The sequence below is a fragment of the Uloborus diversus genome, chromosome 9 (assembly GCF_026930045.1).
Source record: "Uloborus diversus isolate 005 chromosome 9, Udiv.v.3.1, whole genome shotgun sequence".
NCBI lineage: Eukaryota > Metazoa > Arthropoda > Arachnida > Araneae > Uloboridae > Uloborus > Uloborus diversus.
Genome location: NC_072739.1, coordinates 2,403,401 through 2,417,649, shown reverse-complemented (window position 1 = coordinate 2,417,649; position 14,249 = coordinate 2,403,401).

Here is a 14,249-nt window from a genome sequence, read left to right as displayed (position 1 = left end):
AACACATACACACCACCTACTCCCTTCCTATTTATCTAAATATCCATACATATTTTTTTTACATATATATTGAAAACCAAAAAATTAAAAAAAAGAGGAGAGAAGAGAAATCCAACAAAAAAAAAAAAAAAAAAAGAGGAAGAGACCTTAAGACCAGTCAAGCCAATTGAACTCCTTACATAACTAACACATGGTTGCCAATTTAATAAAAGGAAGGACAAACAAAAACCACTCCATCGCAAGCAGCACGCCCCCCAACTGCACATCGTTTCCATCGCCATCGCAGTTTGGAAGGATTTATTCGGCACTTCACGAAGATTTTCCCTTTCCTACCAAGAACCAGAATCCAGTCTTCCCTACCCGTCGATCAGGAGACGCGACTAAGTTTTTAACATTAGAGATTTGTCCCACCCAAAGACGTTTGTCCCATACCTGATCTGTTACTACGCCGTTCTTCGGAAATGAGCAGCCGTGATGACGAGAGAATTTTTTAAAGCATTAAATTATTTATCCTGTGCGATGCCATGCAATATTTAACATGCCTGGGCGAACCCCCATTTACCTGACGTGGTGATAGTGATCAGCAGGAAAAAGTGCCGGAGCACACCTACAAGAAAAATGAAAAGGGGGGGGGGAGAAGCTAGGGCTGCGAGACCGCTTATGAGGACTTCAATCTGTTTTTGCTGGGCTTGAAGTTGGGAGAGTATTTGGGCGATGAGGGTCATCACATGGTCTCGTCCAGGGTTAGTTTGCTGCTGAAGGGCAACTGGTCTTGGGAGGAAATCCATTGGGGTCTTGGGAGCTGCACTGGGGTTCCTTTTGGTCCAGGCATTGTCTTGTTGGGCTGGAAAGGTCCGTGTGGGCGTGGGCTGTCAAGGCTTGGGTCTTTCAGGGCAGATGGGTGCGTTTGCGGTGTGAGCTCCCCCGCAAAGAGCACAGCAGGCGGGGGGTGGACTTGTTCTTCGTACATTCATAGGAACGATGCTCCTGGGCGCATTTCAGGCATCTGGAAGCTCAAAAGCATTTGGCTGCAGTGTGGCCGAAACGCTGACATCAAAAACACTGGACTGGAGTAGCCTTGGGTCGGAGTCGTTCGATTGTGATCCGCAGATGTCCTATGTTGCTAACTGCGAAGACGTCTTCGGCATTATCGTCCTTGCTCAGCTAAGAAGAGGGGGAGAGGCCTTTTATATCCGGACCAGTATGCATATGTAGAACTTTGGAGACACCGAAGCCGTAGTTTTGAGGTCTTGGAGAATATCTGCGATGGGGTAGTCCAAAGGAAGGCCTCGGATTACAGCTTTTGGGGGTCGCTTGCTGGCCATGACTCTGCTGTGGAACTGATGCTTTTGATCTTGAAGATATCTCTTGATTAGATCGCCGTCGTCCGAGAGGGAGGGGTAGATCAGGAGGTTGTCGCCAGAGAGTTTCCCTTGAATTTTTCCTGCGCACATCTTTGAAAGAATGTCCAGAAGTTTGATAGGTTCCGGGAGATTTACAACTGTAATGGGGGGAGGATGTCGAGCCTTTAGCTTGTTGAGCGTTGCCTTTCTAGCAGGGGGTGCAGTTGAATCGACAACCATACCATTATTAGACGTCTCCTGCTGTGGTGGCTCCTCGTCTTTTGTGGAAAGAGGGGAAAACTGTTTGTTGATGGGGTTCACCATCTCATCTGGTTTAGTCGGGTTCCGTTTGACGGAACTTGTTCTTTTTGCCCTCTTGAATTGGGTTTGCATTAGAGCCTCGTCCTCGCTATCGCTACTCGAGGAGCTTACCGGGTGCGGGAACGGTCTGTACAGCTATCCTTGGTTTTGCTCGTGAAGGAGATTTACGTCGTGGTTCATAAGCCTTTCTTCCTTTGTCCAGCGTTCCTGGTTCATCTTACGGTAAAGGTCTATTGCTATGTTTGAGAGGTAGTCGGAGATTCCGACGAGCGTGGGCCGGTCAAAGGAGTCATCGTGTCTTTCCCGAGTGAGCTTGAGATCAAAGACGAAGTGGTCGAATATTTCCTTGAAACCGGGGGAAAACCCTTTGGTCCTAACACCGGCACCGTCCCTCTGAGAGAATGTCATGGAAGCTAGAGAGACGGGAGAAGAAGAAGCGCTGGCCTGGTGTACGGTTTCGATGACGGGGGTATCCCCGCCGATCCTGAAAAGGGCCTCCATCACCGGGAGAGCTCGACTTCTTCCGCGTTGATTGCTTAGGCATCGATGAAGAGCGAACGAGAGAAAACACGTCCGACTGTGTATTTATTCTGTGGTCGGTCGGTCGTTGAATTTTTTGGAGGCCTACAGAGCAGAGCTCTTTTACTCCGAAACTGAAGGAAGTAAGTCTCTTTGTGTAACGCAAAACGCCAAAGCTTCATTGAGTCCCCGCGAAAGGGGCAGTAAGTTGGTGAGCATTTCTCACCGGAGGAGGGAGTCAAGCGCCCGAAGAGCGCAGCGAAGCTGAGTCTGTACCAAGTCGTTCGTACGGATAGGGGAGCTTTTCTCCCCAGGGTTACGTACGGAAGTCAGGCTGGAGCATGGATGTAGGAATAGGCTGGATAGGATGTAGGCTGGAGCGCATCTTCATCCGGGGACGCCGAGGGCAGTCGAGAGAGCTGGCGGGATGAGCTAATCCGCAGTTTGCGCAGACGGGGTCTTTTTCTTTGTTGGGGCAGTCTCGCAGTCGGTGAGGGCCGGCGCAGAAGACGCACCTTTCCGCGATGCTGCAGGTGTAGGAGCAGTGCACCCACCTTTGGCAAAGGAAACATTGGAGTGGGCCACGACAGGGATGCAGCTTCTCCAGGTGGGCGATGAAATCCCCGACTTTTATCCTTTTCGTAAAAATGTCCTCTTCGCTTTCGAGTTTCCTGAGATGCACGCAGAAGATGGGGAGAAGGCCTTTCCGGTTGATGAATTGGCGTACGTGTACAACGTCCCGCTGAAGTTGCCGGAATGCAGATTTGATATCCTCAATGTCGGATTGGAGTCTTTTAACAACGGCACGGATTGGAGGGATATAGCCGATGGTTGGGTTGTGAAAGACGATAGCATGATCTTTAGCGTGTTTCTTCACTTCAACTTGGCCATTTTCGGAAGAGGGAGTAATGATCGTCTCATCTGTCTTTAAAACGACTTCAAAATCCTCTTCAGGGTTCTTTTTATTGATTTCCTCGATAACGTTCTTGGGATTGGCAGCGTTGAGGAGCACGACCGGTTTTCTTTTTTTTTTTTTGGCTAGAAGCGCCGCTTAGCTTTTGGTGAAGGACCTTGTTTTCCTCTTATAAATGGGCGACCTTCTTGCGCAGGATCTCGGCCTCCTGGTGCTTATGCAGTAATACTTTCTGGGTTATGCAGTGGCCGTATCTGAACATGACTCTCTTCAGTAGTAACGCATCTCTTTCGGAGATTTCGTCGTAAGGAGCTTTGTCTATCCATTTGCCTGCGGTTACGAGTTTTTGTTTTAAGTCCTCCAAGAATTGCATATCATGACTGTTGTTAATAGCGTCACCTATTTCTGACCATACGATGCCTAAATCCTTGCATGTGGCTTCGAGTGTTGGGTAGTCTTTCATCTCATCGTCTGAGTACGCCGATGTAAACGAGCAATGGCTTTGCTTAATTATTTCTCCAGTGAGAGAAGGATTCTATGTATACAAATAATTGAATTATTTCAAACACTGGTAGTCATTATAAAAGTGTTTCCAAACAACTTTTTATGGTGTTCTAACTTTACGAGCCTTAAGCAATAAGGTTGCGAACTGTATTGGTACGTTCAACCAGAGAAATGTAAACAAAGATTTTCAAGATTAATTTCTCCCATCTTTCGACCCTTTCCTTCTTTTTGGGTGACTTGAGAATAATGTTCTGTGCATTGTGTCTAAGACTCTCTGAAAGTAATAGGGTATGAAATATTTCACTAAATGCTTGTTTGTTAGCCAATGAAAACAAAATTTTCACTTACTCTAGCATGTGTCCTTTTGTCCCAGAGACCAGGGGTAAAGTTAATCCCCCAATTATTTCCCAATCAGGTTGATGTGAGAAGACAATTGTTTTCTCTTGCACCACGTTTTTTTTTTTTTTTTTTTTTTTTTTGTGTGTGTGTGTGTGTGTGTGTATTTTTTTTTTTTTTTTTTTGTGCTGATTGAAATGGATATTTTTTTAACAGCAAAGCTTTAGGCTAAAATGCATTGTTTTACCATATCCGATTTGTTAAAATAATCATTTATTTCTGTAGAATTACTACTTTTGCACAAGATTTATTATTTTTATATCATTTATTTTATTTTTTGTGGTGATTAAATGCATTTTTTCCGTGCAGCTTTTATTAAAGTAATCGGTTTTTATGTCAATTATTTCATAATTTAACCTTGATTAAGATGGATATTTACTTTTTTTAATGGCATGGTTTTTGGCTAAATGTATTGTTTCAGCATGCCGATTTAAGTTACTATTTTTTTTTTTTTTTTATTTATTTTTTTTTTTTTTTGGCGCATATACGGTTTATCTTGGGAAACTGATTTTTTCGTACCTTAAGATTACTTTTTATTTCTGAGATGTGTGTATATTCTGTATTGTGATGGAGACAACCACGTTAAAAAACGGTGGCGTAATCCACCTATAAAAATATGGTTCACACTGCTGGGGTGTGTCCACGTTCCGTGAACTAGATACGGTTAGCTTGAAATACTCTGATTAGCTAACTCAACCGAATCCCTAGACAAACACAGAGAAAAAGATTTTTTTTTACTTACTCTTCTCTCCTTTATATGCTATAATTAGACTAACAAAAAAGTGAAAAAATTAGCTATTTTTTCCAAAAATTTTTAAATAAAAGTGCATGCTTGTTGGATTAATTCCCAATTTAATCCATTTTTACAATTATTTCATTGATTAAAATTGTGTAATAATGACATAGCTATATTACAGTGAAAGAAATAGCGATTTTGAAAAGTTTTGTCAATTTCTCACTGAAAAACCTTTTTTTTTGGAGCAATCACGATTGCTTATTGTTCTCACTTGACTGTTTTGATGTGCTATCATTTTATTTTCCCACCAGCACCCTCTGCAGCATCACCGTCGACCGGCTCCTCACGATGCTGCTCCTATAGCGAAAACCGTCTCCAGGTTGCATCCATATGGTACACACACGCGCATACATACACAACTACACACACGCACACACAAATACATACACCTACACACACATACACAAACACATACACACAGAAACGCATACACACACTCAAACACATACATACACACACGCATACATACAGACACCTACACATACACACACACCTACTCACAACCAGCAGACACAAACACATATGCCTACACACACATACACATTCCGCACCACACACAAACACTTATACACACAACTACCCACACATTCATACCTGCACACAGACACAAACACACATGCTTACACACACATACACATGCCCCCTACACACAACATACATATCTCCACACGCACATAAAACACACATGCCTACATACACACACACACACACTCGTGATTGCGAAAAACATAATTGGAATTCAAGAGGTCAAAATTCAATTTTTTTTGTGTGCAAATAATTCACTTCTGAAGTGTCAAATCTCCATTTGATTTCATTATCCCGAAGAGTGAGTAAAAAAATTATACGTTTTCGCTTTGATTACATCGGGAGACCGAATAAAAAACAACCCCTAGGATTAGGCACCAAAATATTTGGTAAACTTTGAAAAAATCGCCTAATGTCTGCGATATCGAACTCTTCCCCTCATTAACCCTCATCTCAACTACATACATGCGCTCAGACTCCATGATTTATTTTCAAAATGTATAATGCAAATAAAGAATAGATCTGTGATCAAAGCAACCAGTTTTTTTCGACCCGTAACGAAAATAAATTAACAAAGCTGGATCCTTTGTTGTTGCGCAGCTTGAAAGCTCAGATTTTTAATTTCGTGCGAGAAGGTTGTCAAATTCTTCTCTCGCGCGAAGAAAGTATTTGGCCGCCAAAGATAACCCCCCTCTCCCCGCACACACATGGAAATCTTTGTAATGACATCCTGCTAAGCCTCCCAGTCAAAAAATAGCGCTAAAATTATCAGATAAAACGAATGTGTGTATTGCAAGTTCGGTACGACAATTAAATTTTACATACATTGAAACTGCTGCCGTGGACCACATCTTCCCTCAAGTTTTATATCAAGGAATTTTATATAAAAAAAAAAAAGAAATCGGGTGAACTTCTAAAAAGTAAGATAATTTTAATACGAAAATTTTACGTACAATTTATTGCTTTAAAGAAAGGATATACTTAGTTTAAAAAATGAACTTTGGTATGCCTCTTAAGTTGCATTAACGTACATATTTATATTTCTGGGGATGCTTCGACTCCATTGATTATCATTTCTTGATGGGGTAGTACATCCCCAAATACATAAATATACATTAATATTAAAGCACACCTGAGTTTTTACTTCATCTTAACTTTTCCGTGGATTTAAGGGAAGGTTCTTTTCTGAAGTTGCCCGATGTGACTCGAACTATGCAAAATATGATGCTTCCAATATTTAAAAAAAAATATTTAGAACGTGAAAATTTTTCGGGTTTGGGGCTCATAGGACTGAGACACTAGCAAGGTAACTCTAGTGTAGAGTTTTTCCCTGATTGCCCTAAAAGATTACAATGTACCCTAGGCAGGTAAACAATAGTATCTATAAAATCTTTCGATTTGGAATTTGGTATCGTACAAACGTTCTCCTTTTGTTTCCGCTCAAAATACAGCATGAAAGTAATTTCAATATTTTACTGCTGTTTGTGGGAAATGTTTCAAAAGACTCAATTATTTAATTTTGTAGATACTGTCATTTACCTGGCCAGGGCAGAAAATCGTTCAATCATTTCACAACCGCTAAAATCCGACAAATCATGTTGTAAATATATTTTGTGTCGCCAAGAAAGTATTTAAAAATATATAAATATATTTTTAAAAAAAAATTTTTTAAATTATTTTATGTATTTTTTTAAATGAAAACAGTTGTTTTTAAAAACATTTTTAATCCCTGAGGGGAAAAAATGTTTGTTGTACTTGTAGTTATTAAAAATTTGTTCCTTGCAGGGGAGCGAGCGATATGTTGAAACTAGTTAGAAAGTTACTTCCATTTCCGAGTGCCTGCAAAAAGTCTTGATTATAACTCGTTATGTTTGAAGAGAAATATGCAGGGCGTCCAGAAAAGGACTCCATGATTTCAAAATTAAATAGTTACCCAAATAGTTACCCAAAATTAAATAGTATACCCAAATTCTTTTAGTTTTACGAAACTCTTTTTTTTCATTGCAGGAAATAATTTAAATTCAATAATTTTTATCCATCAGACCATTACATATGAAGATATTCATTGAATTAAGAGTTAGTAGGTGAAAATACTTTAAATTAATTTTTTCACGTCATCTCAAAATATTATGACGATGGCATGGTATACCGGGAAAAAATGAAAAACAAAACAAAAGCAAAGCAGAACATTAAAGTATAGAGTTTTGAATAATAGAACTTACTGTCCAACCACGGATTGCATGGGATTTTCAAACGTCCAGATAAGACGAATCTATGTGAATAAGGGGGAAAAGTAAAAATTTTATGCGCGTATTCCGCTCATTTGAATGAGACTCAGCTTCTGCAAAAGCTGATATCGGTAAAAATTAATAGATTTGTCCATTTCCGGCTGTAAAATGGATGTTTGTCTTCCCATACAATCCGTGGTCAGGCAGTATCTATAGTATATAGAGGATTTTCGCCACTTCTTCATTTTCATTTTTTCATAAATCACTTTTTGGAGAGGAAGAGAATTGAAGAGACCATGTTCACAACACACAACTAATTTCATTTTCTACTCACTGACACAATATACATGATGGGCAGCCAATTTGCCCTTGCGCATGCATTTGCGCAGGCAATCGCTGAAAGTCCCATTACACAATTATCGAGATCTCAGTTATCAATCTTGGGATCCCTGTCAAGTGTTACGCAATGTTACCGCGTGGAGTATATAACTTCTTGCATAGTATAAATCTCATCAGAACACGCTCGCGAAAAATTCAATACACACCCAAACCTGTTTTTATGCGATGTGGATAGGGACAGCATAAAAAAATCGCATAAAAAATTGTTCGAAGCTTCATGAGGAGCTTTAAAAAGTTGTTTTCGCAACACAGGTAAAAAATGCTTTTTTTTATGTGGTGGATAGGGACCGCATAAAAAAAGTCTAACGTAGAAAATAACCGAAAAACTTACAAAATTGTAATCTTTAAACGAAATCAGAAACTAAGTGATGATCATTTTTGCCGAGTAGTCGGACAAAATCTCCCAAATAAGGAAATTTTAGGGAGGTCACAGTGACTTCCCATCGAGGTGCCTATGTCGTCACTTTAAGATACTACCTCACACTCGTTTGAAAAATAATTTAGTCAATTGAAACCCAATCTGATTGAAAGTTTATTATACCGTATATATATATATATATATATATATATATATATATATATATATATATATATATATATATATATATATATATATATATATATATATATATATATATATATATATATATATATATATATTATCAATATATATAAATCTTCTGTGCGGACGTTTGTCACCTTAAGGTTTCTAAGCGCGATGGATTGAATCGGAAACATTTTTGTTAATTAATTAATTAATTTAAACATTGGATAGTTTATATCTCCCAAATGATTAATATTTATTTTAATCTATTGTTGAGCGAGAACTGAAAAAAATATTTAACCCGTTGCCAAAGGACAATAAGAAAGCCAGTTCTGCTTTTGGTAATGAAATTTCCTACTGTGATATGTCAATTGAAAATAGATAAAACATAGAGAGAGAGAGAGTGAAGCCTTCGTTTCTTAAAAGCAACGATTTTAAGTCCCGAGATATATTTTAAAGTAAAGTACTGGAAGGTTCACCCAAAGCATGTGTTCTGTCGTCGTAGTAGAATAATATGACCGGATCGGTGCTTTAGGTTTTCCTAACCAAATGATCAGTACCTAGCAACATTTGTTTCTCGGCTGAAATCCATCTGAATTTTGGCACCAATGTCAAGAATATTTCAAGGATTATCTAACTAATCAGTACATTATTAAAGGAAAAGATGATGGAATTTATAGACGAAACAAATTTTATTTTCGTCCAGATAAATTAAAACAAGGGTAGTTCTGCACACAAATGATCAGTACAGTGGAAGATCTTTATCTTTGGTGGAAAGAACAAATTAGGCAATGTATGAAGTTTTAAAAATTTTCGTTCAAAAGATCGGACTACTAATCGGTCGGAGTTGGCTTCGCTCACTGATCGGCTGGATTAGAGTAACGTGGTGGCTTGGAGACTTTGTCTATAAACAATTAGGGCTCGACCGATGGCATTTTTTGGCCGATGGGCCGATGCCGATTGTTGGCCGATTGTTCAAAGATGGCCGATTGTTTTCCTCCAAATGGCCGATTGCCGATGGTCGATGGCCGATGCCGTTGGCCGATGGAAAAAAAATCAAACAGAAATAAATTGATAAAATTGTCAGAGATTTAAAGGATGATTGATTCATTTCACTTTACTTCCTTTCTATGAGTAAGGAATTGCAATCACAAAAAAAAAAAAAAAATCAGATTTTCACCTAAATTTTTGTTTTACGATCACCCAATTTAAACTTCACAAGTTTTTTCGGCACATCTGTACATGCATATGTACCTAAGAACATGTAGATGACCGAAATATCCATTTTGAACGCTTCCTCAGTTAATTATCGCAAATTCTCTTGTGATGTCTTCATGCGCGTAAACTTACGTCACTCAAAAACGTTATGAAATAGTAAGTTGAAAACTCATACGTACGTAGTATGATCTAAAGGTTAGAGGACAAGTTGTATAAAACCTTACCCTGAATAGTTCACATTACCGTATCAAATCTATCTACAAAATAGTCACCTTGAACGACTATGCACTTCTGCCAATGTTCGTATAGCTTTTAGAAGCGCTCCTGGAAGACATTTTCGCAACCTCCTGTAAGGCCTCTTGCGCTGCTGCTTTAATTTCATCGTAGGGAAGAAGGCGACTTTCATGTTGAGGATGCACGGTTCGATTGGTCAATACTCTGATATGACAAACAAATAACATAACGTTTCGTCGGACTTAGCTCCGTGTGACTTTTACCTGTTCCCAGCAAAAAAAAACATTTGCATGGACGATGCTTTCCTCCGTCAGGAGAAGATAAAGCTGCATCATAGAAGGTAGCGAAAAATGGCTTTCAGAAGTGTTTCCAAAAGTTATATGAACACTGGCAGAAGTACATAGTCCCTCAAGGTAAACTTTTGAAGGTGGATGTGCTTCTGTAATGTGAACTATTCTGGGTAAGGTTTTATACAGCTTGTCCCGAACTTTTGGATCGTACTACGTACAATCTATATAGGGTGTAGTTATGCTTCTCCTTTTTTGACTGCTGTACAATGAAAGATAAAGAACAACAGCGAAAAAAAAAAAAAAGGAAAGAAAGAAAAAAGGAAGAAAAACAAAAAGACTGTTTAATAAACAATTGATTTTTTTTTTAATTGAACATATAACTAAGATTTCAGTAATATTGTAATGATGTATGGATTTAAATTCACTAAACATAGTTAAAAAACATTAAATTACGTTGTTAAATCATTCAAAAAAAATTAAGAATAAAACTATGAAACCGTCAACAAATTACGCAATTAAATTGGAAAGATTGCACGTAGACATTTTTTAGTCATCAAATTTAAAAAAAAGATAACAGATAAATTACAATACTAAATCATAAAAGAAATATTTTTTTCTTATTTAAAATTCATGAATAGAAAATTTTGCATTTTTCAAAAAACTAACACAGTGACATAAATTTTGCTGGAAAAAAAATTGCCATGAAAAGAGCGAGGTTCTTAAAACGCAGCTATAAACAAAATCAATATTTACACAAAGTTAATAACTGAATACATATGACTACTTGATCTGATGTTTGCATACATAATATTGAACAATTAGATTGTTTAATCTTTTATGAAGCTTTACAAACAAGTTCAAATTAAATTGTTCAATTTAACAGTAATTTTCTGAAATTTAAAAAATTGCATTAATAGAAAATCCTTGAAACTTTTCTGTAAAAATCGAAAATAACTTATTCATTGGTTTTATATAAATACATAAAAATAGTTACTTACAACAGAAAAAAAAATCGATCGCTATTAATGATACAAAAAAGATGGCGCATTACGAAATGGAGGGGGGGGGGGGGGTCACCCTCTGATTTTGCAGTAACTCACACTTCGGCCCCAACCTCAGCCTAATATTTTTAGTACAGAACCGCTAAAATCAACACCTCGGAAGAGTTTCTGAATCTATTTCAGCACTTCCGAAGAAAAAATTCAAAAGTCCCTTCGATTTCCGAATTGTGTCACCATTCAAAACGTCTTTCTTTAATCAATTTCTTAAATTAATGTTCTAAATTCTTTCTAAACAATAGATAAAGTTTGAAAAAAAAATCTCTAATTTTATGAATGGTGTTAGTTTTAAACAACTCAGGAGTATAACTAGAGTTTAATTTCAGAAATGGAGGGAGTGGGAGGAGGGGCACACAAGTGTGCTCGGAAATTCAAAACAGTCGTAAAAAATAGAGTTCAAAATAATCATAAACATTGAGCAAAAAACCCTTCCGAAAGTTGCACCCGAGTTTGTATTGACTTGCAGTGGCGGATTTAAAATACAGAGTGTTTTAAAATGAATAGCGGGGTTTTGCCATCTCATATTTGTTTCCATTGTCTCCAATTCGGCAATATATCACCAAATGACCGTCAGTCTGAGACGCTATCTTAGTTTTGCATTGAAATAAGTAATTAATAGCCACAAAAAAAGAGTAAACAGGCTTTTCAGAACACCCGATCGAAAACAATAAGGGAAGTGCACAACTGGAACGTACGCACACCCCACACGCGAAAACTTATCCTTCTACAGTTTACCATTTTGGAGTTATGACTTATGAGAGATACTACGTACATCCAGTAGCAAGAAACAACGCAATAATTAAATTGTTTGGAACCTGAATGCAGTATTAAAAACTCTTTCAGGGGTGACTCAAATAAAAATTCATACTGAAATTTAGTAAACAATTTTATATGAAAACAACCTTTACTTTGTATTAAAAGGTAAAACATCAAAGGTCTTTTTTTTTTTTTTTTTCAAAAACATCGGCCAATTCCATCGGCTTTTCGAAGTTTTTAAGGCCGATGGGCCGATGTTTCTTGCAATTTAGCATCGGCCGCCGATGTCGATGCCGATGGCTAAATTGTTGAACCATCGGCGCCGATGCATCGGTCGAGTCCTATAAACAATAGAGTTGTGTGATCATTTGTTTACATTTTAAAGCTACTGTTAATGCAATTTATTGTATTTTTTTGTTTATTTGGCAAAATATTTCAAATTGCAAAGAATTGCTTTTCGTTTTTAAAGAGTTTTTAGTCATTTTAATGGATGAATGTGTTTATTTTACATCCGGAGAAAGGGATGGGGGGGGGGAGGAATGAGTGATTTTCGCTTATTCAGAGAACTGTTTTTACCTTTATCATTTTTTTTTAAACGATATCCTTTCGATTGTTTTATTCTTTTTTATATGGGGGATGTTGCAGCGAAATTTCCCGTTTGTTCTAGATGGGCAGTTAAATTTTTACACTTAATATTTGAGGACGGTTTTAATCCTTTGAGTATGGCTGAAGGAACAAATCATCAAGTACGGGAGAAAAAATAGTTAATAAAACAACTACTCAGTGGGCATTAGATAAATCAAGTTGTAATAAATGTGCGCATTCTGACAAAAAGCAGCTTAAAACATTTTCTTTTTACTTATTTTTTTCAACAAAACGGTTCAAACACTTGATAGTTTATTGAAATTTTTTAACTTTTTCATTTACAAAGTTTGAACAGAGTAACGTCTGTTGGGTTCTCTAGTATATATATAAAACAGAAAAAAAAAGAGAAAAATTAATTTGAATTTTGACATCTTGAATTAAATTATGTTTTTCGCAGTCACGAGCGTGTGTACATAGACGTGTGTGTTTGTGTGTGGGGTATGTGTGTTTCCGTGTAGGGGGTATGTATATGTGTGTGTAGGCATATGTGTTTGTGTCTGTGTGCAGGAATGAATGTGTGGGTAGTTGTGTGTATGTGTGTGTGTGTGTATGTGTAGGTGACAGTATGTGTTTGTGTATATGTGTAGGTAGGTGTATGTGTGTATGTGTTTGTGTGTGTGGGTAGTTGTGTGTATGTGTGTGTGTGTGTATGTTTTTGTGTTTGTACGTGTAGGTGACTGTATGTGTTTGTGTATGTGTGTGTATGTGTTTGTGTGTGTGTGTGTTGCTGTGTATGTATGAGCGTGTGTGTAGGACATGGATGCAACCTGGAAACGGCTTTCGCTATAGGTGCAGCATCGTGAGGAGCCGGTCGACGGTGATGGTGCGGAGGATGGCGGTGGGAAAATAAAATGATAGGACGCCAAAAACAGTCAAATAAAAGCAATAAGCAATCGTGATTGCTAAAAAAAGAAAAAAAAAAGACCGCATAAAAACAGGGTTGGGATGAATATTTTACATATGTTGTCAAAATGGAGTCCTATTCTCTCATTCTCATAATCTTCTACATGTATTTTGCTCAGAGAAAAGATCGTTTTCTCGAGTCGCCCTTGTTTTGATATCTAATATCGAGGCATTTATTGGATCTTGGGTTATCAATCGAGATCGCGAAGTTTTAATTTCCCTCTGAAAATCATATTGTTACAAATCCTGTAAATAGTAATTATTGTAGTAACGTAACCTGCAAATAGTTTCCCGTAATGAATATACAACCCCTTTTTCATATGGCTAAAATATACGACCCCTATTCCCTTTTTGTTCATTGATAAAATTTGATAACGGTCAACGCATTTCGAGAAGCGTGTGGAATATTTGAGAAAATTCTTTTCGGTGTATTTAAGCCGTTAGCGATGGATAAACAGTTTAGTTTCGATTGAGATTTCGAACTGAGTGCCTTTTTGCTCTGTTTATTGCGAGGCATTTTCGCTGTGTTGTTTTCGTATTTGGAAATAAATACGTGTGTAAACGTTGAGTTTACGGTGTTGTGTGATAATTGCTTAATTGCTGATGAATAATTTAGCAGTTGTTGAAGATCTTTCCTGTACATAGTGTAAATAAATT